Source organism: Boleophthalmus pectinirostris, unplaced genomic scaffold (genome assembly GCF_026225935.1).
Source record: "Boleophthalmus pectinirostris isolate CB_2022bp ecotype Guang Dong unplaced genomic scaffold, ASM2622593v1 HiC_scaffold_22, whole genome shotgun sequence".
Lineage (NCBI taxonomy): Eukaryota > Metazoa > Chordata > Actinopteri > Gobiiformes > Gobiidae > Boleophthalmus > Boleophthalmus pectinirostris.
Window position 1 is genome coordinate 29,877,858 of NW_026571190.1, and position 13,325 is coordinate 29,891,182.

Sequence of the window (13,325 nt, forward strand, 5' to 3'; positions counted from 1 at the left end):
AAACACAGAGTCTGGGCAGGTCCAAAATAAGTGAGAGGTGGTTTCATTTTAAGTTGCAAAATGTACAGTTTGTGTCCATTATCCTTCTAAGATTATTCTTTACCAGATAACAGTGATGTAGAAGTTTGTAGCAGATTTCCCTTTGCTTGTTGGTGATGAGATATTTGTAAGGTAATGTCCAAACATTTTTCCATGGAATATTGTCAATAATCTGTTTGGGAGGTGCACTTGTGACTATAGTCGGTCTTTTTCAACTGCGACTCATTATAAGGCAAGTTTAATTGAAGATGAAGCCAAGTAAGTTCCTTTTGAAAAGTTTTTCAGAGTTTGGTGCGCAGCGTCTTCACTCACGCCTGCTTAAGCCGCCATCTTCGGGTGCTGGCCCTGTCCTGCCATTTCCCCAGTTTAGGCTCCTGGCTCCATTAATGACATCACTCTGTTGCAGCCAATGAAAGAGCGGCGGGTGTAACCCTGTTAAGTCTTTATTTTTTTATATAGAGCTTTTCACAGACATCTTTTTTGTCCCCAAAGATGCTTTACAGAGCATTATTCAGCATTATTCATTCACTCTATACCTGGTGATGGTAAGCTACTATTGTAGCCACAGCTGCCCTGGGGCAGACTAACAGAAGCGCGGCTGCCATGCCAATTGGTGCCATCAGTCCCTCCGACCACCACCATCTCTCACACACCACTTTCATTCTAGGCAATATGGGTGAAGTGTCTTGCCTAAGGACACACAATGATTGAATTGATTGTATTTAACTGACCTTGACTATCAACTGTTCTTGGAGACCTGTAGCATGTTTTGGGTTGGGTCATATCACTGAATACATCTCACAATGTCTAATAAACAAAATGTGAACTAAAAGTGTTAAATTAATACTATTGAGTTTGGAAAATATCGGAATAAATGTATATTTTTGTTTATTAAAATAAAATGGCAAATATTGGAAGGGACAATTGTGTGTTCCCCAAGTATTGGTTGTGACACGTCCTCATAGTCTCTATGCAAACCTACGCCCTTGCTTTTGTTGTTATTGTCACTATCCACTGCAGCCTATCTCCACTATTGGAAAATCATGATGTTTATATTTTTAAAAAGTGCATCTCACTGAAGAGGAAAAGGGAAGAAACTTCAAGAAGTTTTGAGATTCAGTTCTTATCCTTATTTAAAATCAGCAATGCTTTTCCAAACTAACTTTTGCCGACATTTACATCCAGCACATTCACAGTCACATTCACACATCACTACTTTGTGTTTGGGTTTAGGACTGATTCTAAAATATACCAAAGGGAAATGTTCTTGTTCACAGAAAGTAAATAAGCTAACATCAAGTCTAATCAAAACTGTTAACAACGTCCAGTTTCCAAACAAGTTAACATTTCCTGAGCTCACTGCAGAGTCTGATGGTGGTAATACATTTCAGGGTTTTGTGTTATAAAAGAATAATCCTTGTGTTTAAAACTTGTTGTTGGTGTGGCCCACAGCGCAGCAAGCAGTCTTCAAAATGGCAGTCACAATGAACGTGTTATGTCACTTTGGACTCATTGGCATTGTTGGGTTTCAGATCTAATCCAATCCAACTTTATTTCTATAGCACATTTTACCAACACAAAGTCTCCAAAGTGCTGCATAGAGGAGGCACAATATAAATTAACACAATATAAAGTAGCACAATATTAATTAACGTGCACAATTAAAATAAATAAACAAGTCAATAAAAAACACACATACTAAAATTAGCAAATAGAAAAATAGCTAATAAAATCAATAAAAGACAGTCAGAGGACCACACAATTTTTGCGCTGTGTTAAAAGCCACTGAGTAAAAGTGTGTTTTTAAATAAGACTTAAAAGAACTGACTTGAAGGGGTGTTTAATGTGAGGAGGGAGAGCGTTCCAGTGATTGGGGCCAACCACAGAAAAGGCCCGGTCACCCCGACTTTTGAGTGTCGTTTTTGGGACGACAAGCTGGAGCCCTCAGATCTCAGAGCGAGCGAAGGAGTTTAGGAACAATGAGGTCTGAGATGTACGCTGGAGTCAGTCCATGAAGGGCTTTAAAAATAAACAATAACATTTTAAAATCAACTCTAAAATGAATGGGGAGCCAGAGCAATGAGGATATATGTTATGTTTCATACATATAAGCAACATCTAAAATTAATATTATTGAAATGTTGAAATGAAAATGTGGGATGAATTTATTTTTTACATAGCAAGTGGGTTGAGTCACTTGACAACGTTTTTCTTGTGGAGGGTCCACCACTTGCTTGTTTCCATGGAGACTGCTTTACCTGTAATATTGCACAGTGTGGCATTAAATCTAATCTTGCATATTAGAATCTGAATTTATTTGTCATTTCATCATAAAAATTACACAGAAACAAAAAACACAGTACCCAGGTCCAGGTTATCAGAAGCATAAAAAACAATACAATAAACAGTTTAAAATTGTGTATGTGTTACGGCCCCAGGCCTTAGTTCTAATTTGTTTGTGTGATTTTTGCCGACTTCTCTTGATTGCTGCTGCAGGAGCCCTGGTCCGTGATTGGTGGGGCAGGTCGACGCTCACCTCACCTGCAGCCACCTCCCCCTATTTAAGGAGATTACCAGCACCTGCTCGGGGCTGCTGGCCTTGGTGGCCAGTACTTCATTTAGTGTTTGTGTGTTTAGTTTAGTTCTGTTTTGTGCCTTTTTTGATTTGGTCACTTGATTCTGTTTGTGGGCTTATGTGGTTTAATTTGGGGAACTTGTGTTTTAGTTTGGTGTGTGTCCCTTAATTTTACCACTCGTTTTTGTGTAAGCCTGCGTGACCTCTTTTGTGGCACAAAACTCGTTGTCTGTTGTTTTGTTTCTTAGTTTAGGTTATTTTCTGTATATTTTAGTCCGTTTTGTTAATTTACCTTTACATTCCTGTTAATTAAACATTATTTAATTTATTCCATTTTACATCTTGGTTTTATTTTTTTGTTACTTCCCTCACCCCAAACGAGCTGGGTCGTAACAGTATGTCAAGTGCAGTAAATAGTCTCGCCTCACCACAGATCTGACTTATAATTTGGAGGCATTACCTGCTTTCTCCATGGATATATTAAGTAAGCTTAATTACCTTACTGTAAACATTCAGATAATGTCAGTCGTCATGGTGGTGTTTATCTCTTTATATGGCAGACTCTTCTCAAGAAAAGTTCCACAGTCCACTTTAAAGGGACAGTCCGGCATTTTGGACATAGGACCTCATTTCCTAGTGAGCCAGAGTTTTGGAGACGTGTGGAGACACTTTTAAAAAAATATTCCATCCAGTCCTTGTATTTGCAGAGGTCGCTGGTGCTAGGCTAGTGCATGTCAATGGCCATAGTTATCCTGTCGCTAAAAACAGTCTTACCCACTCCACAAAACACCCGAAACAGAACTATTATTACACCAGACTGTCGATGTGAATGTCTGTGTTGATAGAATAATTTTAGAAGAAAAAAGAATCTTGCATTGAAGGATTTATGTCTGAGCAGCAGCAGCGATTTGTACTTCCTGATAGAAAGCTTGGCAGCGGTGGACTAATTTATGAAAAAATTGTCCCTCAACATGTCATGATTCATGCGAGGCAAGGTTAGTTTTATTTAAAACATTATTCTATCAACACAGACATTTACATCGACAGTCTGGTGTAATAATAGATTTGCTTCAGGTGTTTTGTGGACTGGGTAAGACTGTTTTTAGTGGCAGGATAACTATGGACATTGACATGCACTAGCCTAGCACCAGCGACCTCTGCAAATACAAGGACTGGATGGAATATTTTAAAAAGTGTCTCCACACGTCTCCAACACTCTGACTCACTAGGAACAGAGGTCCCATGTCCAAAATTCCGAACTGTCCCTTTTAAACTGAACAGGATTGACTGTTTGCACATTGCATGAAAAGCATATACACACATACTCACAACACAAGAGAATTCAAGCATTTCTGACAGAGCCGATGGCACTTTGAATTACATTGTGCTTCTATAGAGTATTAGCCCAGGGTGACCTTCCATCACAGCCTATGTGGAGTTCTAATGGGAACTTTTTCCTTATCAAACTCCCCACAACTTATCTCTCCTCCTCCTCCTCCTCCCCTTCTCTCTCTCCCTCTCTCCCCTGTGTATCTGTCCTCTCCTCTTGTCTATCTTTCACGCAATGACAACTTCTTCCATTCTCATTTTGTCTCGACCCATTTTAAGACGATAACTGACAAGTAGCCGAGATAAAAGCCTCTTGTTCATATATGAATTTAAATGTGGGAAAAGTGGGGCCGTGCCTATATTTATGGTTTGGTAAAATGGCTGGATACAGTGCGGAGCTGGGTATTTTTGTCACTGGGCCTTGAATTATCTTGATTAATAATTCAGGTGTTAACATTCTCAAGTTTTCCCCTTTTTTCTCTTGCGCAGTCACCATATTTCATTTCTAATTCTTTTTTTCCCTGATTATTTTAAATGCCACAGTAAACCAGTTTCATCATATCTGTCCTTTTGCATTACGAGGAGAGAGTGGAAAAAACGCAAAGCAGAGGAAATTGTGTAGGTAATTTAATTTACTTATGTAGTGAAGTATGGTGCTTTGAGTGGGACTATTCTTTCAGATGACACTGACTATGTTAAATGCTATTTTCTTCTCTCAAACTGAAAACTCATTTTGTTATAATACAGGGAGTGCTCCACTGTGTTTTCACTAGTATCATTTGGATAATATCAACTCAGGAATTGCCCGTCTCTACTGAGCGAACGTGAAAACTACCACTACATGATTTCACAAGGTGGAACCAAGCATTTTAATCCGTGCATCGTTCATTCATTCGTTTTTCAATATAAAACCAAAAATAAGAAAAAAAAAAAAAAAAAAAAAAAACTGTTCTCTTCATTATTTGTCTCCAAAACCAAAATGGAAAAAAAAAAAAATATTTTTTTTTTCAGTTTTTGATTTTGTGTTTAAATGAATAATGGGAAAAAAAACGGATCACATTTCCCATTACCATGACTTAAACTGCGATGCTGGAGTTTTGCTCCGCATACGGACTAAACCAGGACTAAACCAGGTCCGACCAGACCGAAACCAGACCGGAACCAGACCAGGACCAGGCTGTGATTGAGACTGGAACCAGACCAGGACTGAGACCGGCAACAGGATCAGGACTGAGACTGGGAACAGGATCAGGACTGAGACCAGGACCAGACCGGGACTGAGACCAGGACCAGAGCGGGACCAGACCGAGACTGAGACCGGGACCAGACCGAGACTGAGACCGGGACCAGACCGAGACTGAGACCGGGACCAGACCGAGACTGAGACCGGGACCAGACCGGCACTGAGACCAAGACCAGACCAGGACTGAAACCGGGACCAGAGCAGGACTGAAAACGGTTTAGTCCTGGTTTAGTCCTGGTTCAGTCCGTATGCGGCGTAAAAGTCCGGCATCACAGTTTAAGTCATGGAAAAGGGAAACGGCCGTTATCCTTTTTTTTCCCATTATTCATTTAAACACAAAATCGAAAACTGAAAAAACAAATCCTTATCTGTTTTTTCATTTTGGTTTTGGAGACAGATAATGAAGAAAACAATGATTTTTTTGTTTTATTATTTATGATTTTACATTGAAAAACGAATGAACACATGATACACTGATTCATTTTGAGGTTTGAAGGTGTACACAGATTAATGATAAAAGATTACTCAGACATGTATGAATGAAACAAAACACAACTCCAAATCTGTTTTTGAGGAGGTAACAACATTATAACATGGCTTAAAGTTCACTCGAGTACATTTTGTGCAGTATACAGTAGGACCTTTAAAGCTTATAACTGCTTGTGTGTATGTGTGGTTATGGGAGAATGGACTGCGCATAGAAGTCCATGAATATTTAATGCAGGTTTGAGAGATAGACGGGATCAATAAGCGAGTGTATTGAATGGCTTTAATGTCTCATAATGACTTCTGATCTCGAATAAACAAGGGGCATGCATTTGCAACACAGACGCATTATCTAGACTGGCTTTTGATGCACTGGCTTTGGAACAACTGATTCATAACATGTTCCTGTTTAAAGAATCTGAGTTTACACGATGGACAAGGCCAGACTGTTTAAAGGTTCTGTATTACACAAAATGGATTCTTGTGAGCTTTAGGCCATGTTAGAATGCTTTTACCTCAACAAAAACAGACCTAGAGTTGTGTTTGCTTCACTGTAGCCATTATAACATAGATTAAAAAATAGCATAATATGAGCTCTTTAAAGTAGACACATGATTTTTTCTGAGTATTTAGTGTTAAAGTTTAATTTATAATGTTTTAATTGTAAATTGCAATATTGATTTAAAACAGCACAATAATAGAAACAGGTTCATTGACTATCTGTTCAATACTGCATAACTGATAGGCCCCACATCTTCAGAACAAAATTACATCGTAGCAGGCAACAGATTTTCATTGTTTTGTTTTGTTTGTTTGTTTTTTTTAGAAAATTGTTAACACAGCGTGTGTGACCTGGAATCGGATTTTTAAAAATAATTACAAGTAGTGCAGGTAGGGGGGAGGGGAAAACTGACATTTTTAGAGGATCCAAGCCTTTAATGCAGGACAATACAATCTGACAATATGTAATTTTTTTTTGAGTTTTCAGACGATCTTAAAACTTATTTGACAGTGTTTGCTAATGTGTGCATTGTGTCTGCATGGTAACTGGTGAACATCCCACCAATACACATACATGTAGAACACCCCCAGCATAATGTCACAGCAAAGTATCAATAGGACGCTTGTTGACGCATGTTTGGTATTCATTTTACTTGATGTATTATTTAAAAACTCTCACTCGGTGTGTGTTGTAGAATCCATACTCATGTTGTTTTATGGAAGACAGTTCGTCTGCTTGTTCTTCAGCACCTCCCAAGTGCCATGTTGTCATGCCAACATCATCTTCTAAACTGAGAAGCAAGCTAAGCAAATTAAATTCATCATGTTATCGCCTCCGTGGTTATCACTGTGGTGCTCAGTAATTTCTCATCTTTTTTTCCTGTTTAAAAATAAAAGATATTGTCGTCAGTGGGAGAAATATTGCAATTGGTCTGTGCAACATACTTTCTGCATATGTGCGCTGGTCTGCCTCATTCCCAAAAATGTATAATAAGTTCCAACTACTACTACTAGTGGTGCTGCTACTAATGCTGCTACTGCTACTTCTACTACTGCTACTTCTACTACTACTACTACTGCTGCTGCTCCTACTAGGCAAGGCAAGGCAGGTTTATTAGTATAACACAATTCGTACCCAAAGTAATTCAAAGTGCTTTACAGAATAAGAAATACGTTAAAATCACAGTACAAATAAATCAAAAAATAATACAAATAAATCAAAAAATAAATAATCAACATAAATAAGCATTTAAAAAAGAAGGAAAGACATTAAGTGAGAGAAAAGAGTGCGAAAGTCATTTCAGTCCTATGCACAGCTAAATAGAATCGTTTTGAGCCTGGATTTAAACAGAATCAAAGTAGAGGCCTGCCTCACATCTTCAGACTGATCCAGGTTTTAACTGCATTAAACTGAAATGCTGACTCCTCGTGTTTAGTCCAGACTCTGAGCACCAGCAGGAGGCCGGTCCCTGAGGTCTTCAGAGTGCAAGATGGTTCATATGACACTGACATGTCACAGATGTACTTTGGTGCTCGGCCATGAAGAGACTTGTACACAAGCAGAGACACTTTAAAGTCTATTCTCTGAGCTACAGTAATAGTCTAATCTACTGGAGACAAACGCAGGTCTCTGCAAGTCTACTTTCGACAGTAAACCTTTGAATCTTGCTATGTTAGGTGGTAGGTGATAGGTGGTAAAAGGCTCCAGATGTTATTGATTTGATGTGGCTGTTAAAGTTCAAGTCTGAGTCTATTATTACCACTAGATTTCTTGCCTGATTTGAAGGTTTTAGAGAGAGAGACTGGAGGTGACTGCAGACACTGTCTCTTTGTATCTGTGAACCAAACACTATGACTTCAGTCTTGTCTGAGTTTAGCTGGAGAAAGTTGTTTTGCATCCACACACTGATCTGTTGGATGCAGTGGCAGAGGGAGTCTCCTGCTGCCAGTGAGACATAGATCTGAGTGTCGTCTGCGTAGTTGTGGTAGGATAAATCATTGCTGCATATTAACTGGCCTAATGGCAGCATGTAGAGATTGAATAAAAGGGGGCCCAGGATTGACCCCTAGGGCACCCCACAGGTAAGGGCCATGTGATCTGAGACACAGTTTCCAATTTCATCAAAGTACTTTCTGTCTTCTAGATAGGATTTGAACCAGTTTAGTGCATTACCAGAGATGCCCACCCAGTCCTCTAGTCTCTGTAAGAGGATCCCATGATCAACAGTGTCAAAAGCAGCACTCAGATCTAACAGGATCCAGACTGAGACTTTGCCTGCATCAGTGTTCATGTTGATGTCATTTGTCACTTTGATAAAAGCCGTCTCAGTGCTGTGGTGGGTTTGAAAACCTGACTGGAAAACATCAAAGGAGTTGTTCATTTGGAGAATGTTAGTAAGCTGTTGGTAAACAGCTTTTTCAAGGACTTTACCACAAAACGGCAGATTTGAGATGGGTCGGAAATTGTTCAGTACTGTGGCATCAAGACTGCTCTTCTTTACAAGAGGCTTAATGACTGCAGTTTTCAAAGCTCTTGGGAATGTTCCAGATTGAAGTGACATGTTAACTACTGTATGTGAGCGAGTGCTGAAAGCAAACTGTTGAGGACGGACTTATGAAATCTAGTGGGTAACATGTCAAGGCAGCATGTGGATAGACTTAAACTGGTGACGATCTCTAATACACTACTACTACTATACTACTATACTATTACCACTGCTGCTGCTGCTATTACTACTACTACTACTACTACTATTCATACATACATTATTTTCTACTAAATAAACATAGCTTACATACTAGCCATCATGTTCCAAATAAAAATTGAGCATGGGCGCTTCTGGCACCACCACTCTGGCTCCAATTGACTTTACATTAGAAAATAGTCACCCCCCTCTCTGTAATTGCTGCAGTGGTCTTAAGTGATTGATTAAACCCGCTTTACATGAGCCTGATGTTATAGTAAATACATTTCTATTTGGAACTTTGCTCCAAATTCGCTCCAAGTAACTGCTAGCGCCTGTGAGCTTCATTTGACCAGAGGCACACACTATGGGTGACGTCACACTAATTTAGTCCACTTCTTTATACAGTCTATGCTATTATAATTCTAACCATATTGCATGTATTGGATGTCCTGTACTTATATAAGCCATATAACCAACCAAAAACCTCTAAACCTGACCCATATAACCAAAATCCTCTTCGTAGATCCTATCGAAACTAAGCTCTAATGCATTCAAAGTTCCCTCCAGGCTGCTAAGTGATGTAGGTATAATACATAATGAATAATAATGGACTGGGAGCGTAATGACCACTCAATTTCTGTAGAGCTAATGGCACAGGGATGAAAAATGCGAAAACAAAACCCTCCTCATCATCATTTTTACATTTTGTGGTTTAATCAGTGGGTTGGATCTAAACGGCTCACCTTGGACCAGAGGAGCTGGAGAAGTCAGTCACTTAAAAATAGATGCAGATTGGATATTAGAATGGGCATAAGAAATAGCGAGGAGGATATGAGGAAATGGTGGAAATGCTATGCTTGTGTAACATGATGAGAGTACAATGGCAAACCAAGGTTGTCTGGAATAAAAGCCAGACTGACTTTTATTTGATATAGGGAGGAAGTGTGAATGCGATATGGTGCATTAGTCAATCAATCTGAGGCTGTGTTTAAATATCACATGTTTAACGGCCACTTTGTGTTTTTATAATTACGTCTCAGAATCACAAGTGGTAAGAGTGCGAAGACGGATTGAGTTGTACATGAGGTAATTCAGGAAGGTGCAAAAGTGAAACAATGCATAGCACACTCAGATGGCCAATTTTAAATAATGTTTCGGCAAAAAAGCATTCGTCAGATATTTTTCTTGCTTTGGGCCACAGTACCGAAACATGGTTGCCAGCCCAGGTGCTCATATACCCCTCCAATGAATGGGAGGTCCAAAAGTGAGGTCACCCAGTCAGTTCATTCTATGACAAGAAAAAACTGTTTATTTATTTATTTATTTTATGTAAATATCTAAATAAATAAATAAAACATTCTATTAAATACAGAAATAGTTTAACCATATCACAAAAAACATCTGAGATCAAACTCTACATTCAGTCCATGAGGAATTCAGGAAGGTGTGTCAAAAAGTAAACTTGTTTGGAACATCCACATAAGAAAATAAGAAAACGGTCCATGGAAACAAAATGTTCCACAGTCATCTATCAGCAGGTCAACGTTACAATTAAGATCTGTGGAGAGTCGCTCCTATTCACAGAAGGAATTACTGTATTTTTGAGCAATAGAAAACATCGGTAAAGAATAAATGCTACATGAACATTCCAGACAAAGCAATTACATCTCCATGGAGACCAGCAGGTGCCACCAGAAGTTCCGCAGTGCACCTTTAAAGCAGATCTATTACGCAAAATCAACTTTTCAGATCTTTTAGCCATGTTATAGTTGTTTCCGCTTCTCATTTACTCATTGAAGTTGTATTCGGAGTGATTTGTGCAAGTTTAAGGAATCACAAAATCGCTTATTTTCAAGACGCCATAATGCTGATCAAACCCCGTTTTCCCCACCGGCATCTGGCCACAGTTATCCAGTTTTATTCTCTTAATCGGATTCGGATGCGTAGGATTTGCCAAGTGTCGTAGTCATTTTGGTACAATTTTTTTTAAATAAATAAAATCTGCTACTCAATATTACACACAAGCACAGTAAGTCTTCTTTACGGGTCCGAGTCTATAATTTTAGTTGCTTGGGCTTTATGTTACAGTTGCCAAAAGACTACACTCAGGATAATATAGTCTGGAACTTGGTCTTGTCTCCATGAGGGCATGATTGACAGACAGTCTGACCAATCAGAGAGACACATCTTCCATTTGTGTCAAGACATGGTGACTAGTAAAAAAATAAAAAGAAAGAGAGAAATGAAATGCAGAGAATTATTTGCAGAGTGAATGTGCAAAGTATAAACAGGAGTAAGATAAGCTATTCTTTTTGTTCTGAGTGATATGATGATATTCAAGTGCAAATGTTTAGCCATTATTGCTACAGATAAATAACTATAGTTGGTAAATGACTTCCTGAAGACACTTAAACTCTACTAAAGAGGAGGACTGACTCACTGAGCTGATATTATGGGTCTTTTTTTTTCTGAAGGATTTGTTCAATGCTCCTTTTTTTTAACTTAATATTTTTTAATAACAAACAGCTTAACACAGATTTAAACTACTACAAACATTAACTTTGCATATTCACCCAGTGCCACCAGTGCTATTAAAATAAACAGGGGTGTCAGGCTGGAGGGGGCAAAGTGAACTGTTTACTCAGGGCCCAGTGCAGGGAGGGGGCCTCACAAAATCCAAATCCACTTTATTTTATAGCACATTTCGGAAACAGTTTTTGCTGTTTCCAAAGTGCTGTATAGAGATCAAAAAAACAAAACACCAAAAGGTATAATTGCAAAATATTTCATACTAGTTCTAAAACAATAAAACTCAGTATGAAATCAAATTAACGCAAAACAATAAAATCATAAAATTGCAATAAATACAAAAAATAAGTATAAAAGACACAGAAAACTACACAATTCACACTGTGTTAAAAGCCACAGACTAAAAGTGAGTCTTAAAGGTGCATAGCTCAAATTTATGGTGGAGCGTCCGTCAAGTGCTTGTCTTCATGGAGATGTTATTGCTTTGTTTAGAAAGTTCCAGAGTAGAGATTATACCTATCTGTCATGAGGGAGACAACTATAGGCTACATTACAGGTCAGATCTGTGGAGAGTCGCCTCTATTCACAGAGAGAATAATGTATTTTTGAGCAGTAGAAACACCCATAAAGAATAAATGCTAGATAGATGTGTTTAATGTCATACCATGAAACATTCCAGGCAAAGCAATAACATTTGCCATGGTGACAAGCAGGTAACAGACCCAAAAGAAAACTTAAGACTAGACTTAAAACACTCCACTGTGGGGACTACAAAGTCTGTAGTGTGCATTTTCCATCAGACAACATGTAGTGTGAATCCATCAACATGCTTACACCCCTGGAAATAAATACACCAAAAACCCAAGACTTTGAAGGAAACAAAGAAGAAGTAGCTTGAATCCTGATCCCGATTGTGGCAGAAATAATTACTATGCATTACCTACTGTATGTGCACTTCCTTTGGGCATTTAACTTAATTTTCTTTCGTCCTTTTTAAAATGATCTTACAGAGTTTATCAAACACCAATTCCAGACACGGTATCAGTCTTCTCCACACAAACACATCCATAATCATGAATCAGCTGATGGTTAAAAGCCAAAAAGATATTTATGACTGTATACACATCATTCCAAAACTCATTATTCTAAGACCTACCCTGGCAGGATTAATATAGGGCCTAGCGGGGACCTGGTGTACGCTTACGTGTGTGTGTTGGTACGGCTCTGTGGGGTTGAACTGATGGAGGCCTGATTGATTTGATAAAAATGAAAGCCATTGATTCTGTCATGAATTTACAGCAGCTCATTTACATAATTCAGAAAGCTGAGTTGCATCTTAGTGCTGGCATTAATGGAAACAGAGCCCCCTGCAGTGAGCGCGTGCACGGGGGGTGGGGATGGGGGGCAGGTGGGCGCGCACTTATATCAACTAAAGTGTCAGAGTGGACACTGTAAGCACTTATAAATAAATGCTTAGTGTGCACACTGAGGCAAATACACAAATCAAGGCAAATACAGCCAAAGCAGCAGAATATTTGTGATCAGGTAAAACTGCATAACTAATGTGTGCCTTGATTTAATGCAACATTTTAACCGTAAATTCAGCCTTAACCACATATATTTATGAAGAGTCACAAATTGTAAACACTCTATTCATTTTACTTTGAATTTATGGTTTTGAGTTGAGGCAAGTTAAGTACTTGTCACAGTACGATAAATAAACATACTGTTTTAATCCAAGTACGTGTAATTTAAGTTTTGTATAGAATTACATGTATACGTGGGCACTTTCAAATATCTCTTTGGTGGGGGTATGCAATTCGTGACGGTGTTGATGTCACACACCCCCAAAAAAAAAAAAAATTATGCGGAATCATGTTATTAACATTAACGTCATTTATAATCACTTACAGAACATAAATCATAGGCTACAACA